Source organism: Mastomys coucha, unplaced genomic scaffold (assembly GCF_008632895.1).
Source record: "Mastomys coucha isolate ucsf_1 unplaced genomic scaffold, UCSF_Mcou_1 pScaffold18, whole genome shotgun sequence".
Lineage (NCBI taxonomy): Eukaryota > Metazoa > Chordata > Mammalia > Rodentia > Muridae > Mastomys > Mastomys coucha.
The window spans coordinates 92,938,372-92,950,718 of NW_022196900.1; the positions used below are offsets into that span (position 1 = coordinate 92,938,372).

The window sequence follows — 12,347 nt, forward strand, 5'->3', positions numbered from 1 at the left end:
CACTGGAGATATAGTGATGGACTAGATAGAAGAGTTATGGTTATTTATAGAGAGGAGAGATGAATAATAAAATAGCAGGTAGGGTTAAGTGCTAAGATGAGCACAAAGTGTGGTGATATATTAGAAGATAAGTGTTATCTTATGTTAGCTGATCCAAACTTTACTGAGGTAGTAAAATTCTTGCTGAACTTTGAATGACTAAAAGGAGCCAGCTATACAAGGGGAAGAGGGAACAGGTAGTGCAGAGGCTCTAGCTAGAAACAAATGCAGCATATACATGAAACAGGAAGTGAAGAGGGGAGGGTGAGACCCGACATCAGAAAGTTAGGTTAGGACTAGAGCTTGTACAGCCCCATAGGCTGTGGCTGAAGTGAAGTGAAGGGGAAAGCTGCTGGAGTTTTTTGTTTGCTTGATAGTTTAGAGTGATGATCCAAAATTAAAATTTTGGAAATGTAATGTGCTTTGAGAGTGATTTATATGGGGATTACTGGAAGCAGAGAAGCTTAGTGGGACTCTTAGAGCATCAAGTGAGAGTCAGTACAGTGAGCAATGTGGAGAACAGGGACAGAACCAAGAACCCTGGGAAGGACGACTGACAGTTTCTTAAGGCAAAGAAAAGTCCAGAGTGAGTCTAGGTGCTTGATCTGCACAGCTCGATGAGTGGTTGTGCTGTGACTGAGGTAGGGGGGCATTGAAGGGATATCTTACAGTGAGAAGAGTGGAAGGCAGGATTCATGAAGAATATGAGTTTGTGGAGGCTAGCTGTCAGACATTTAGGTAGAGATCAAAGGATTGTTTTGTTTTGTTTTTTTCTAGATAGGAAATTGTAGAATCTTATTTCCCAAATATGCTCTCTAGATCAATGTGACAATCCTTTAGAAACCTAGAATCATTGGATTTATTTATTTATTTATTTTAGATTATCTCATTTTATTTATGTGACTGTTTAGCTTGCATGGTATATCTGTGCATCATGTACTCTTAGAAGTTAAAAGAGGGGCCGGGCGGTGGTGGCGCAAGCCTTTAGTCCCAGCACTTGGGAGGCAGAGGCAGGTGGATTTCTGAGTTTGAGGCCAGCCTGGTCTACAGAGTGAGTTCCAGGACAGCCAGGACTACACAGAGAAACCTTGTCTCAGAAAACCAAAAAAAAAGAAAAAGAAAAAGAAAAAAGGGGATTTGGATTTCCTGGTACTGGAGTTATACACAGTTGTGGGCCTTCATGCTGGGATCCACACTCAGGTCCTCTGCAAGAGCAAGTGTTCTTAACTGCTAACAATATTACCTGTCCTAGAATCTCATTTTAGTGAGTCTATCTAGTCATCTTGTATCACATTATTTTTGTGTTCTAAGAACATGACTTCTCAAGTTATCTGTGAGCTGAGACCAGTTTATTTTTTTTTTCTAATTTGCCAGAGACCACTGCATGGTTCCATGCATGCTGTGTATGTGCTCACTCCACATGCTCTTTAGTACCTTTGCTGGCTAGACCCTGTTTGAGATGAATCCAGTAATCATGGATTTGGATGTTGCAGCAACTGACAAGTTGTTACATAAGTGTCTAAGTGTTAACTCTCACTTACTTGGCTCTATTGGAAGGGCCAATGTTGAATTGTGCCTTTTGCTCCAAGTAGGCACCTTCTAGTGGATGTTGTATGCTGATGGATACAAAGAGAAAAAGCAATGCTGTGAGAAGGGAGTGGGGTAATGTACACACAAAGAACAGCAGGGCTCTGTCTGCTGTAACTAAGGAAAGCAGAATGCTGGCATGATAGGAGATTTGGAGATAGGAAAACAAATGTCTGGATATTGCTTCTTGGTGACATGTTATCAGCTCATGGCTTTAGAGGTTAATTGAAAAGGGAAGAAGAGCATGAAAGGGGACTTAGGGAAGAGCATGGCACAATTGCTGGCAGTGTAGAGTTGTGGTGTGTGTTGGAAGTCTGTGGTGATGTATTTAAAATGACACTGGCCTATGCTTCTGTAGTTCTGGTATCTTGTTAATCACAGCTGATACTTCAGCCCCAGCTAACCAAAACCACAGAATCTTCACAATCAAAACAACATGGCCCTGATAAGAGTCTTTAATCTTCCTTCTGAAATTTCACAAGCCAGGCCTCCATCTCTGCACTGTTCTCAACATGATCTTCCAAGCTCCTACAGAACATCCCACAGAGTTCTTAACAACCAGTGGCTCTTCTAGCTCAAAGTTCCAAAGTCCTTCCACAGTCCTCCCCAAAACATTGTCAGGTCGTCACAGGAATACCTCACTCCTGGTACCAATTTGTCTTAGTCTTAGTCTTACAGCTGTCTTCAGACACACCAGAAGAGAACATCTGATCTTATTAGAAATGATTGTGAGCCACCATGTGGGTTGCTGGGAATTGAACTCAGGACCTCCGGAAGAGTCAGGGCTCTTAAACACTGAGCCAACTCTCCAGCTCTCACTGCAGGCTTGATGTTTGTAATGTACAGAAGAAGGAGAAGCAGCCAGTAGACCAAAAGTCCTTACTAGGTACTAGTTATGAGGGAAGTGACATGAAGATGGGTATGTAAACTTACTTAACCTATGTCTCTTTTATAAGAGTGATAATAGTGTTTGTTATATAGAGTTGCTGTAAGGTTTAAATTGATTGATACAAAGTGCTTAGAACAAATGGTTACCAGGGCTTGAAGAGATGACTTAGTTAGTAGTCAGCTCTTCCAGACCACCAGGGTTCAATTTCCAGCACCCACATGGAAGCTCATAAACCATCTATAACTCCAGTTCCAAGAGATGTAACATCCTCTCTGGCCTCTGGCACCAGGTAAGCATGTGGTCCACAGTATATATGCATTAAGTGTTTTTTTAAAAAAAAAAAAAAGGAAAAAAATGGTTAGGTGTAGTATATGATAAATCTCAGCATACACCTCTTACTAGCTTTTACATAATTTCTCCAGGACTTCAAACATCAATCAGTTTCCAGCAGATCTCTCTTAGGATCATTCTCCCTGCTGTTTTTCATACTGAAGTCAAAGTGATCTTTTCAGAGCACAGATGTCTTATCTTTACTTAAGGGACTTCCTGTAATTCTTCAGATAAAGATTTAAACTGATGTCTGGCGGAGGCAGGGGGATCTTTGAGTTCGAGGACAGCCAGGACTACACAGAGTAACACTTAGAAAAACTAGGAAAAAAAACAAACCAACCAAACAAAACCTGATAATTTATTCTCCAAGGTGTGCATGTGTATATGGCGTGGCACCTCTGCAGTATCCTCTTTTCTCTTCTTTTCTTTTCTTTTCTTTTCTTTTCTGAGACAGGGTTTCTCTGTATATACAGAACTTACTCTGTAGACCAGGCTGGCCGTGAACTCAGAAATCCACCTACCTTTGCCTCTTAAGTGCTGAGATCAAAGGTGCGCGCCACCACTGCCCGACTTTTTTTTTTTTTTTTTTTTTAGCCCAGGCTGGTCTAGAACTCATTTTGTAGCCCAGGCTAGCTTTGAACTCATAACATTTCTCCTGCCTTAGCCTTAAAAGTGCTGGGGTTCTAGGCTTGAGCCACCATGCTAGGCTGCTTCCTCTTGGTTCTTTACTGCTTGCTCCTCTTCTTCCACTTGGAGCAGTCTCACCAGAGACCCACCAATCAGGCACTTAGAGTGAGGACATTTCTATCCAGTCACAGTCACATATAGTTCATATACTTTAGGATTATTCTGTTTCCGTCTGCTCTCACTACTGTGAAGATAAGGACAGTTTCTGTTTACTTTCCATCTTCATGCTGACCTAAGAGATCCATATGCTATAGGAAGGTAGTTGCTATTTGAATGAATAAACAAATGAATTCAATAACTGCTCATCGGTTACTTAGGTTTGTGATGTTTGGACTGTGGAGCAGGACTGGCTTTTTTGTGGGCGAAATTTGAGATAATACCCCAGAAGAGAAGCAAAATTTGGAGCAGAAGCAAAATTTGGAGCAGAATAACCTGGGTTCACTTTACCATTTTTCAGCTGTGAGACTTTGAGCCCTTGCATCTTTGTTAAAAGACAGATATGGTATTTATCTGATTATAATTACCATGGAGACTGATGGTAATTAATTAATTAAAAGTAGCTGTGGTTTCTCCTCCTTAGGATAGTTGTGACTTGCTGTTTAACTGCTTTACTTAAATCCTTAGGCTGTCTTAATAATTAGACTCATAGAAGTTAAGGCATTCAGCTTGTTCTTCAGATTCAGCCAGCTAAAACTTTTGTTTTTGTTTGTTTTGTTTTTTTTCCGAGACAGGGTTTCTCTGTGTAGCCCTGGATGTCCTGGAACTCACTCTGTAGACCAGGCTGGCCTCGAACTTAGAAATCCGCCTGCCTCTGCCTCCCAAGTGCTGGGATTAAAGGCATGCGCCACCACTGCCTGGCAGACTTTTTTTTAAACTACATTTTATTTTGTATAGACGTGGATGTGTGTGTGCGCACAATGACCATGTGGAAGTCAGAGGACAACCTGTAGCAGTTGGTTCTCTACATCATGTGCGTCTCAAGGATAGAGCCCAGGTCATAAGGTTTGACTCTGACTGGCCCAAAATGCTAGTGGCTGTTTGGAGATGTCAGAAAATGAACTTGAGATCTCAACACAGGGGAAAATAGATTTCATTTTCTTTGTTTTAAAAAAGGTTCTTATTTTAACTATGTGTATATGTGTACATCTGTGTGTGAATATGTACATGTGAGTATAGGTGCCCTTGGCGAGGGGTGTCAGGTACCCTGGAGCTAGAATTATAGGAGGTCATGATCTTCAGGATGTGGGAGCTGAGGCCTGAACTTGGATCCTCTCTAAAGGCAATATGTCCTCCTAACTGCAGGGCCATCTTTTCAGCTCCAGTTTTCATGATAAGTTGATTTTTTTGTTGTGGTGATTTGATGGGGTTTCACTGTGTGTAGCCCAAGGTGGCTTCAAATTCACCAACCTCCTGCCTTAGTCTTCCAAGTACTGGGACTATGAGTATGTATCTCCAGCTTCAGTCAACTAGAAAAATTCATTAAGCATTTTTAGTACATTTATTTCTCTTTAAAAAATGTGTATGAGTGTTTTTTGCTTGTATTCATATATGTGTATCATGTGCATGCTTGTTACCCTTACAGGTCAGAAGAGAGTGTTAGATCATTTCTACATACTGTTTAGTGGGACCTTTTGTTGGGTGAGTAAACTGAGGTCTAGTTTCTTCTCTAAGCCCCATGGTGTATTAGCAGCAGAGCATGGATTGCCGTTTCTGTTTCTGCCTCTGAGGATGCATCTTACTCTTAGTTCCCTCTTCAGTCAGAGAAGACCACTTGCTGTACATTCTCTTCTTTCCCTTTGCGAGGTAGTAGAGTGAGTCGAATCGTAGGTAAAGGCAGAATTACCAAAATGACATGCCTTCTGCAATTGAGGTTTTGTTCTTCCATGTGTGCCTAAAATGTTCTGAGCTCCAGCATTCAGTGCTTAGCATATGAACTTAGTAAGGACACTTGGGGCAGCTGCTTCACCATCTCACCACATTTGCATAAGCACACACATATACATATATATCACACACACAAATAATTCTTAAAAATTAAATAAATCTAAACCTCAGGTTGGCTGCTTCACCAACCTCAGTGACTCTGACCAAGTGTCCCATCTTGTCCTATAACAGACAGTCTGTTGGAGAAGATAACTGCAGATGCAAGTGTCTCAGCTCTGTCCCCAAACAATACTCAGAGCTGTAAAATCAGCTACAGGACATCAGAGACAGACTTACTTCCCAGTGTTCCTGGAGCTACTTTGGACATTGTTTCAATTTTCTTCCTGGCCTTTTATTTTTTACCTTCACAAGTTCAAGACAGGGTTTCTCTGTGTAGCCCTAGTTGTCCTGTAGTTCTCTCTGTAGACCAGGCTGGCCACAAACTTACAGAGATCTACCTGACTCTGCTCCTTAAGCACTGAGATTAAAGCTGTGTGCCACTATCGCCTGGAGATTTAAATTTTTAAATTGTTTTTTTCTTCCTGTGTATGATAAGTATGTGCATGGGTGTATGTACATGTGTACATGCTTATGCTTCTATGTGTATAGGCCTATAGGTCAACTTCAAGTGTCCTTCCTCTTTTGTTCTATATCTTGTTTTTGAGATAGTGTCTTTTACTGAACCTGAGACTCTGATTGGGAGACTGGCTGACCAACAACCATCCAGAATGGGGTAACAGGTGTGCATCATCATATCAGGTTTCTTTCTGTACATAGGTGCGGAAGAGCTCTAAGATACCTAAGATAACTGTGACCCCAGTTCCTATTGTCTGTGTAACAACCACTTTACTCCTCACTGAGCACCTCACTGAGCCACCTCCCCAGTACTCAATTCTGTTTTTAAGTCTGTCTAGTGAATTAAAACATAGCAAAATACAATTATATTTCTGTTCTAAACTCCTTACTTTTTAAAAAACTTCCAATTTCTCATCCAAGATTTACCATTTTTCCTTTAGCTTTGAGCATTTCTTTTAGGTGTAATTCTTGTATTTTCTATCTTTGGTCAATTTGAGTCCTGTAAAAGTTACTTTTTAAAAAAAAATGCATTTTTTTTTTTTTTTAAGATCTATTATATGTAAGTACACTGTAGCTGTCTTCAGACACTTCAGAAGAGGGAGTCAGATCTCATTATGGATGATGGGTGGTTGTTGGGATTTGAACTCAGGGCCTTTGGAAGAGCAGTCAGTGCTCTTAACTGCTGAGCATCTCTCCAGCCTCGTAAAAGTAACTTGTTTGTTTGTTTGTTTGTTTGTTTTGAGACAGGGTTTCTCTGTGTAGCCCTGGCTGTCCTGGAACTTACTCTGTAGACCAAGCTGGCCTTGAACTCAGAAATCCGCCTGCCTCTGCCTCCCAAGTGCTGAGATTAAAGACGTGCGCCACTACTGTCCAGCTTAAAAGTAATTTAATCACCAGCTGTAATTGTCATTTTGGAGGCATATTGCTGAATAAACTCACCCTTTCCAGATCTTTCTGATCTTTGGTTGGCTGGTTCAACTCAGCTGTTCTGGCTCAAACTTCTCTCCAAGCTGACTGATTCAAACTGGCTTCTCTTTGCTTCTGACTGAATTGTTCTGTGTGGTCTCAAACTAACTTTGGCAATATGTTCATTAGAACATATTCTGCTTCAGACTCATTCTCTGGCTCATTCTGTCTCTGGCTATGTCTAGCTTATTCTCCCTACTACCTGTCTCTGTAAAACTATCCTGGTAAAATCTGCCTCTGAACTCCACAAACTGAACTCCCATGAACTCAACCTCACTGCACTGCCTCTCAACTGCCTGTCTCATTCTGTAAAATCTTTCTCTGATTCATTAGTTTGTCTATCCCTCAATAAGACATCATTTTCAAGCATGGCTGCTTCCTTCTATGAACTAACCTTACCTACATGGTTTAGGATTAAAGGTGTGAACTAAGGGCATATCTGCATTTCAGCCAAAGGGATTAAAGGTATGTCATTCCAGCTGGATCATACAGACTTAGAAAGTCTTTGGATGTGATCCCTTTCCAGAGCAGTTGTATCGCTAGATTAGAATTCTTGTGTACAGAGTCCATCTTAGTGTTGCCTTCTGCTTATTGGTTTTTATTCATTTTTCTAACTCTTTACATAATTTAGGGTTATATCTTATACATTTGGATGCAGGAGTACTTTCAGGTTGTTTTTTTTTGGGGGGGGGGAGTGGTGTGGTTTTGAGATAAGGTGTCTCTGGGTAGCCCTGGCTGTCCTGGAACTCACTTTGTATATTAGGCTGGCATTGAAGTCACAGAGATCCCATTGCTTCTGCATCCTGAGTGCTGGGGCAAAAGGTGTACGCCACCACGTCCAGCTTTTAGTTGGTGTTCTTATTTTAGTACACAATTCATCAGATTCACATTACAAGTTTGGCCTCCGTAGCGGTGGCCAGTATTATTTCCTCCTTTTTTATCTTTAATAAGGTTTTTGGATTCTGCCTTCTGCATTGCGTAGTTCAGGGTTGTTGGCCAGTTTAAAACCAAGTTTGCACCCACAGCTGGGTCTCTCTTCTTCCTGGCTCTTGATTTTCCTATTTCACATTATCTTTGTCTGGTCCAGTCTCTTCTGGTTCCTCCAGAAGCCTAATATTTGCTTTTTTTATTAAGACTACAGCTAGATGCTATTAGCCAGAACCCACCCCAGTCCCTTTTTGAATTTTTCTAAGTCTGCCATTTTCTGTTCATTTAAGATGGTTGTTTTTGTTTTTATCTTGTTTATAGCTGTAATCTTTAAGAGGGTCACGTGGAAGCAGAATTCTCTAATAGTATTTTTATTCACTACAGAAGAATTATGGAAACAAAAAGGAGAAAACAATGTTCATGTTATTATGCTTTGTAACCTTGGACAAGTCTTTCCTCTCTGGAACTTTCTTGCTCCTCAGGAAAATGAGGCAGTTGATGAGTCCATACTGTGTAAGGACTCGTTCTTTCATCTCTGCTTTGAAGACAGCCTTGCACTTACTATGTATACCACTGGTATATAACACTGGCAGGGCCAACAAACAAGCTCTCAGAAGGAGCTGTAGCCTGGAGTTTCGTATTCCTTACTGTCAGTCATCTTGGGCTAGTGAGGGACTCAGTATGTAAAGACTTGTTCCATCAAGCCTGACAACCTGAGTTGAACTCCTGGGATACACGTGGTAGAAGGAAAGAGTATAGATCCTTTTTATTTTATTTTTCTTTCTAAAATATTTATTTATTTATTTATTTATTATTTATTTATTTATTTGATGCATATGAGTACACTATAGCTATCTTCAGACACAGCAGAAGAGGGTATTGGAATCCATTATAGATGATATGAGCCACCATGTGGCTGCTGGGGATTGAACACGGGACCTCTGGAAGAACAATCAGTGCTCTTAACTGCTGAGCCATCTTTTCAGATCTGGGTATGAATCTTTTTAAAAAGAAATTCTTTGGGCTGGAGAGATAGGTGAAGGGTGAGGAACAAAGGAGGACTTCCGTTCCGTCCGCACACCTATGCAGTGACCCAGAACATCTGTAACTCAGGGCTCTGATGTCCTCTTTTGGCCTTTGTGGGACCAAATTATGCTGAGGGTCGCGCCCTAGGCTTAATGCATGCTACCGATCGAGCTACACCCCCTAGTCCATGCTTCAGGTTACTGGCTTATAGCTTCAGGTACTTCTTTTCTGTTAGTCTTTTAAGCCATTAAAGAAACAAACAACAAAACTATTATCTCCTCTAATTCTGTCCTAGCTCTCTAAGAGAATAGAGACAGTTGGTTCTGTGGCATGCATAAATTTTAGGGTTGTGGAGTTCAGACTAAAGGGACCAACAGTCTTGGAAGGAGGCTAGAAGGTGGTTGGCAGGGATAGTAAGTCATGGTTCAAGGAAGGAGATGTTTGAGTGTGAGACTGTCCAAAAGCGTTAGCTTAGCACTCACCTATACACCATCTTCATTCTTTAAGGCAGGATAGACAGGAAGATTTGACCCAAGTCCTCTACCCCCATAACTTTTCTCTAATTTTAGCAGTAAGTTTCAGATTGATTAGTTTTTCACTTTTCTTTTAGGAAGCAATTTCTTTCAAATAAAATTAGAGAGAGGATTATATAAACTCTACTTTTAGCTCTAATTGGTATTGGGTGGTTAAGGCCCCCTTTGAGGACTGAGTCAAAAAGGCAATAAAATGAGTTAGTGTTGTGAAATGGCTTTTTTCAGATAAACTTGAGTTTAAGTCTTGACTGTGTTTACTGAGTAAGCTATAGGATTTTGGACAAACTCACTTGACTTCTTAAGATTTATATTATCTATAAGCAACATTATCACATTGATGTTTTATATAAAATATACTACCCAGGATGTAATAGGTTTTCTACTTGTCTTCCCAAACATCTTATTATTAGTATAATCAGCTTAATCCTATGTTATTTCATGACTCACGTTTTCCAGTTTCCTGTCTCACTTAGGCATTTAGCTGATTTCTGAGGAGCTTCCCAGATGCAAGATGTCATAAATCTTCAGAATATTGGGAAGTAATAGATTTTTAACTTAAATAAAGACAACGTGGGCTGGAATCATATAATCTGATAGGAGCAGAGGTAGCTTGCAGCCTCGTTCCCATTCAGAGACATAGGTAGCTTTCCTTTACAGTCAGGGTGGAGACAGCTGCTCTTGTCCTTTTCTGATGCCGAACTACATGTGAAAGTCCTTGGGTCACCTGAGTCTTGGCATGATTCATGATGTACTTATTTCTTTTTTTATATTCTGTCTAGGTCAACAAGCAGCTACCAGTGAAAGACAGTGACTGTTTACAAGACAGCAGACAGTGGGGAGGGCAACCATAAATCCCCACAGAAAGCTCCCATTACCTAAATGGTAAGTATACTGCATAGTGATGTCTGGCAGACCAATAGAGATGGGTGTTTTCTGAAGTCTTGACAGTCTTCTACCCTAGAGCAGAAAGTTAGTGTTGGTTGATTCTTTGTTGTGTGAACCATGTATGAAGCTAAGCTGAGTGCTTTACATGTTTTCTCTTGTGGGTTCACCAACCTGATAGGGTTATAGTCCATTCATGAAGCAAAAAACTCTAAGGAGCAGGGTTAACCTGTCCTTAAAGTTACAAGTATTTACTGTGTGTCAGGTCTGTTTGTCGTATGTTTTCTTTCTTTCTTCCTTTCTTTCTTTCTTTCCTTTTTTTTATTTTTTATTTATTTTTAATTTTTAATTTATTTATTACATATAAGTACACTATAGCTGTCTTCACACACCCCAGAAGAGGGCGTCAGATTTCGTTACAGATGGTTGAGAGCCACCATGTGGTTGCTGGGATTTGAACTTAAGACCTTTAGAAGAGCAGTCAGTGCTCTTACCCACTGAGCCATCTCTCCAGCCCACATTTTTTTTCTTAGTGACTATTCCAACTTTGTGAGGTTAGTGCTTTTATCATTGCCAGAAAGTGAGGTGAGAGGTTAACTAACTCAAGTTTACACAGGCAGCAAACGGCAGAATTAAGGTTTTAAACTAGGTCCTTTTCACCACACCACATTTGCCTTTTGAGAAAGTTGCTTTCTGGGTTGAGATAGTGGCTCACTCACTTTTAAGCAGCACACCAGAATAAACAGATTAAAGAAACTTGGACTAACAACCATTCCTTTGCTCTTTCTGGGTTTTGTGAGCCAGTCCTTGATTGGCACATGAAGGCTATGGAGAATGCCCATGAACTAGGACTGAGAGGGCGAGAACATGAGCAGGAAGCAGCTAAGGGATCTTGTGGCCCTCATCGCTTCTGGTGTACTGTGGATGGAGAAAGGACTTGGGGGGAAGTTTGGAAAAAGCTCGGTGGTCATGGAAATGCCTGGGTACAGAGAGAAATCTCAGTAACACTTCTCAAGTCAATCCACTCATGAAAGGGAAAGGACATTGTAAGGACAAGGAGGAACTTGTCATGAGATAGTAGATGACATATAAACATGTTCTTTAGCCTGCGGGTCTTAGAGTCTGGTGTAAGTCAGACAGTACTAAGTTTTCATATAATGTGGTTAACATTCGAGGCTGACAAATAGTGAATTCCTGTAGCGCTGTCAAAAGATGGAATGAGTTTCCTGGTGGGAAAGTGTCTGTCCTTGTCATTAGAGTGCTTAGACAAGAATTGGATGCTGAGTTACTAGACAACTTGTACACTGAACTCTTTCCACTTTGCAAAGTGTCTGCCCAACAACTGTAGTGTGAAGCAGAATGCCAGACATATAAGTGAATAAACGAGCCATGTTTCAACTAAACTGTTTATAAAGTCAGGCAAGGAGCCTGTCGCTCAGTTGGTAGAATGCATGTTTAGCATGCCCAGGTTTAGTTCCTAGGACCAACCTAAGTCTGTATGGTTATATAGTTATATATCAAACTGCAAAGAAATTTGCTGATCCCTGCTTTAAATGACTGTTGGGAACAGGAAATGAATCATGGCAACTATGTTGGGAGAAGGGGCAGGGCAGGATTTATTATGTTCTATTTCAGATCTTCCTGATCTGCAAGGGCAGGAAGAAGAGCTAGTTTCTAAAGTGCTAGCTAGGGTCACTTAGAAGTAGGTTTGAGGGGCTGAGGATGTAGCTCAGTTGGTGAAATGCTTGTTTAGCATGCCCAGGTTCAGGACCCCAGTACTACATAAGCCCGGTGCTATGATATATACCTATAGTCTTAGCACTTGAGAAGTAGAGGCAGTGGGTCTAAGAAATCTAGGCTACCCTTAGCTGGGCAGTGGTGGTGCACGCCTTTAATCCCAGCACTTGGGAGGTCGAGGCAGGTGGATTTCTGAGTTCGAGTCCAGCCTGGTCTACAGAGTGAGTTCCAGGACAGCCAGGGCT

General features: G+C 41.0%; 1 protein-coding gene across 10 annotated transcripts in view; it reads left to right on the forward strand.

Moving 5' to 3' along the window:
• Luzp1 (leucine zipper protein 1) overlaps window positions 1-12,347 on the forward strand; it is a 97,122-nt gene that overhangs the window by 55,347 nt on the left and 29,428 nt on the right. For 9 of the 10 annotated variants that reach the window (XR_004121137.1, XR_004121138.1, XM_031379102.1 and 6 more), the window contains one exon: window positions 10,263-10,365. The exons of the other annotated variant lie outside the window; for it this stretch is intronic. The gene's annotated coding sequence lies outside the window, so the exon portion shown is untranslated. The remainder of the gene's footprint in view (window positions 1-10,262; window positions 10,366-12,347) is intronic. 10 annotated transcript variants of the gene reach the window in all.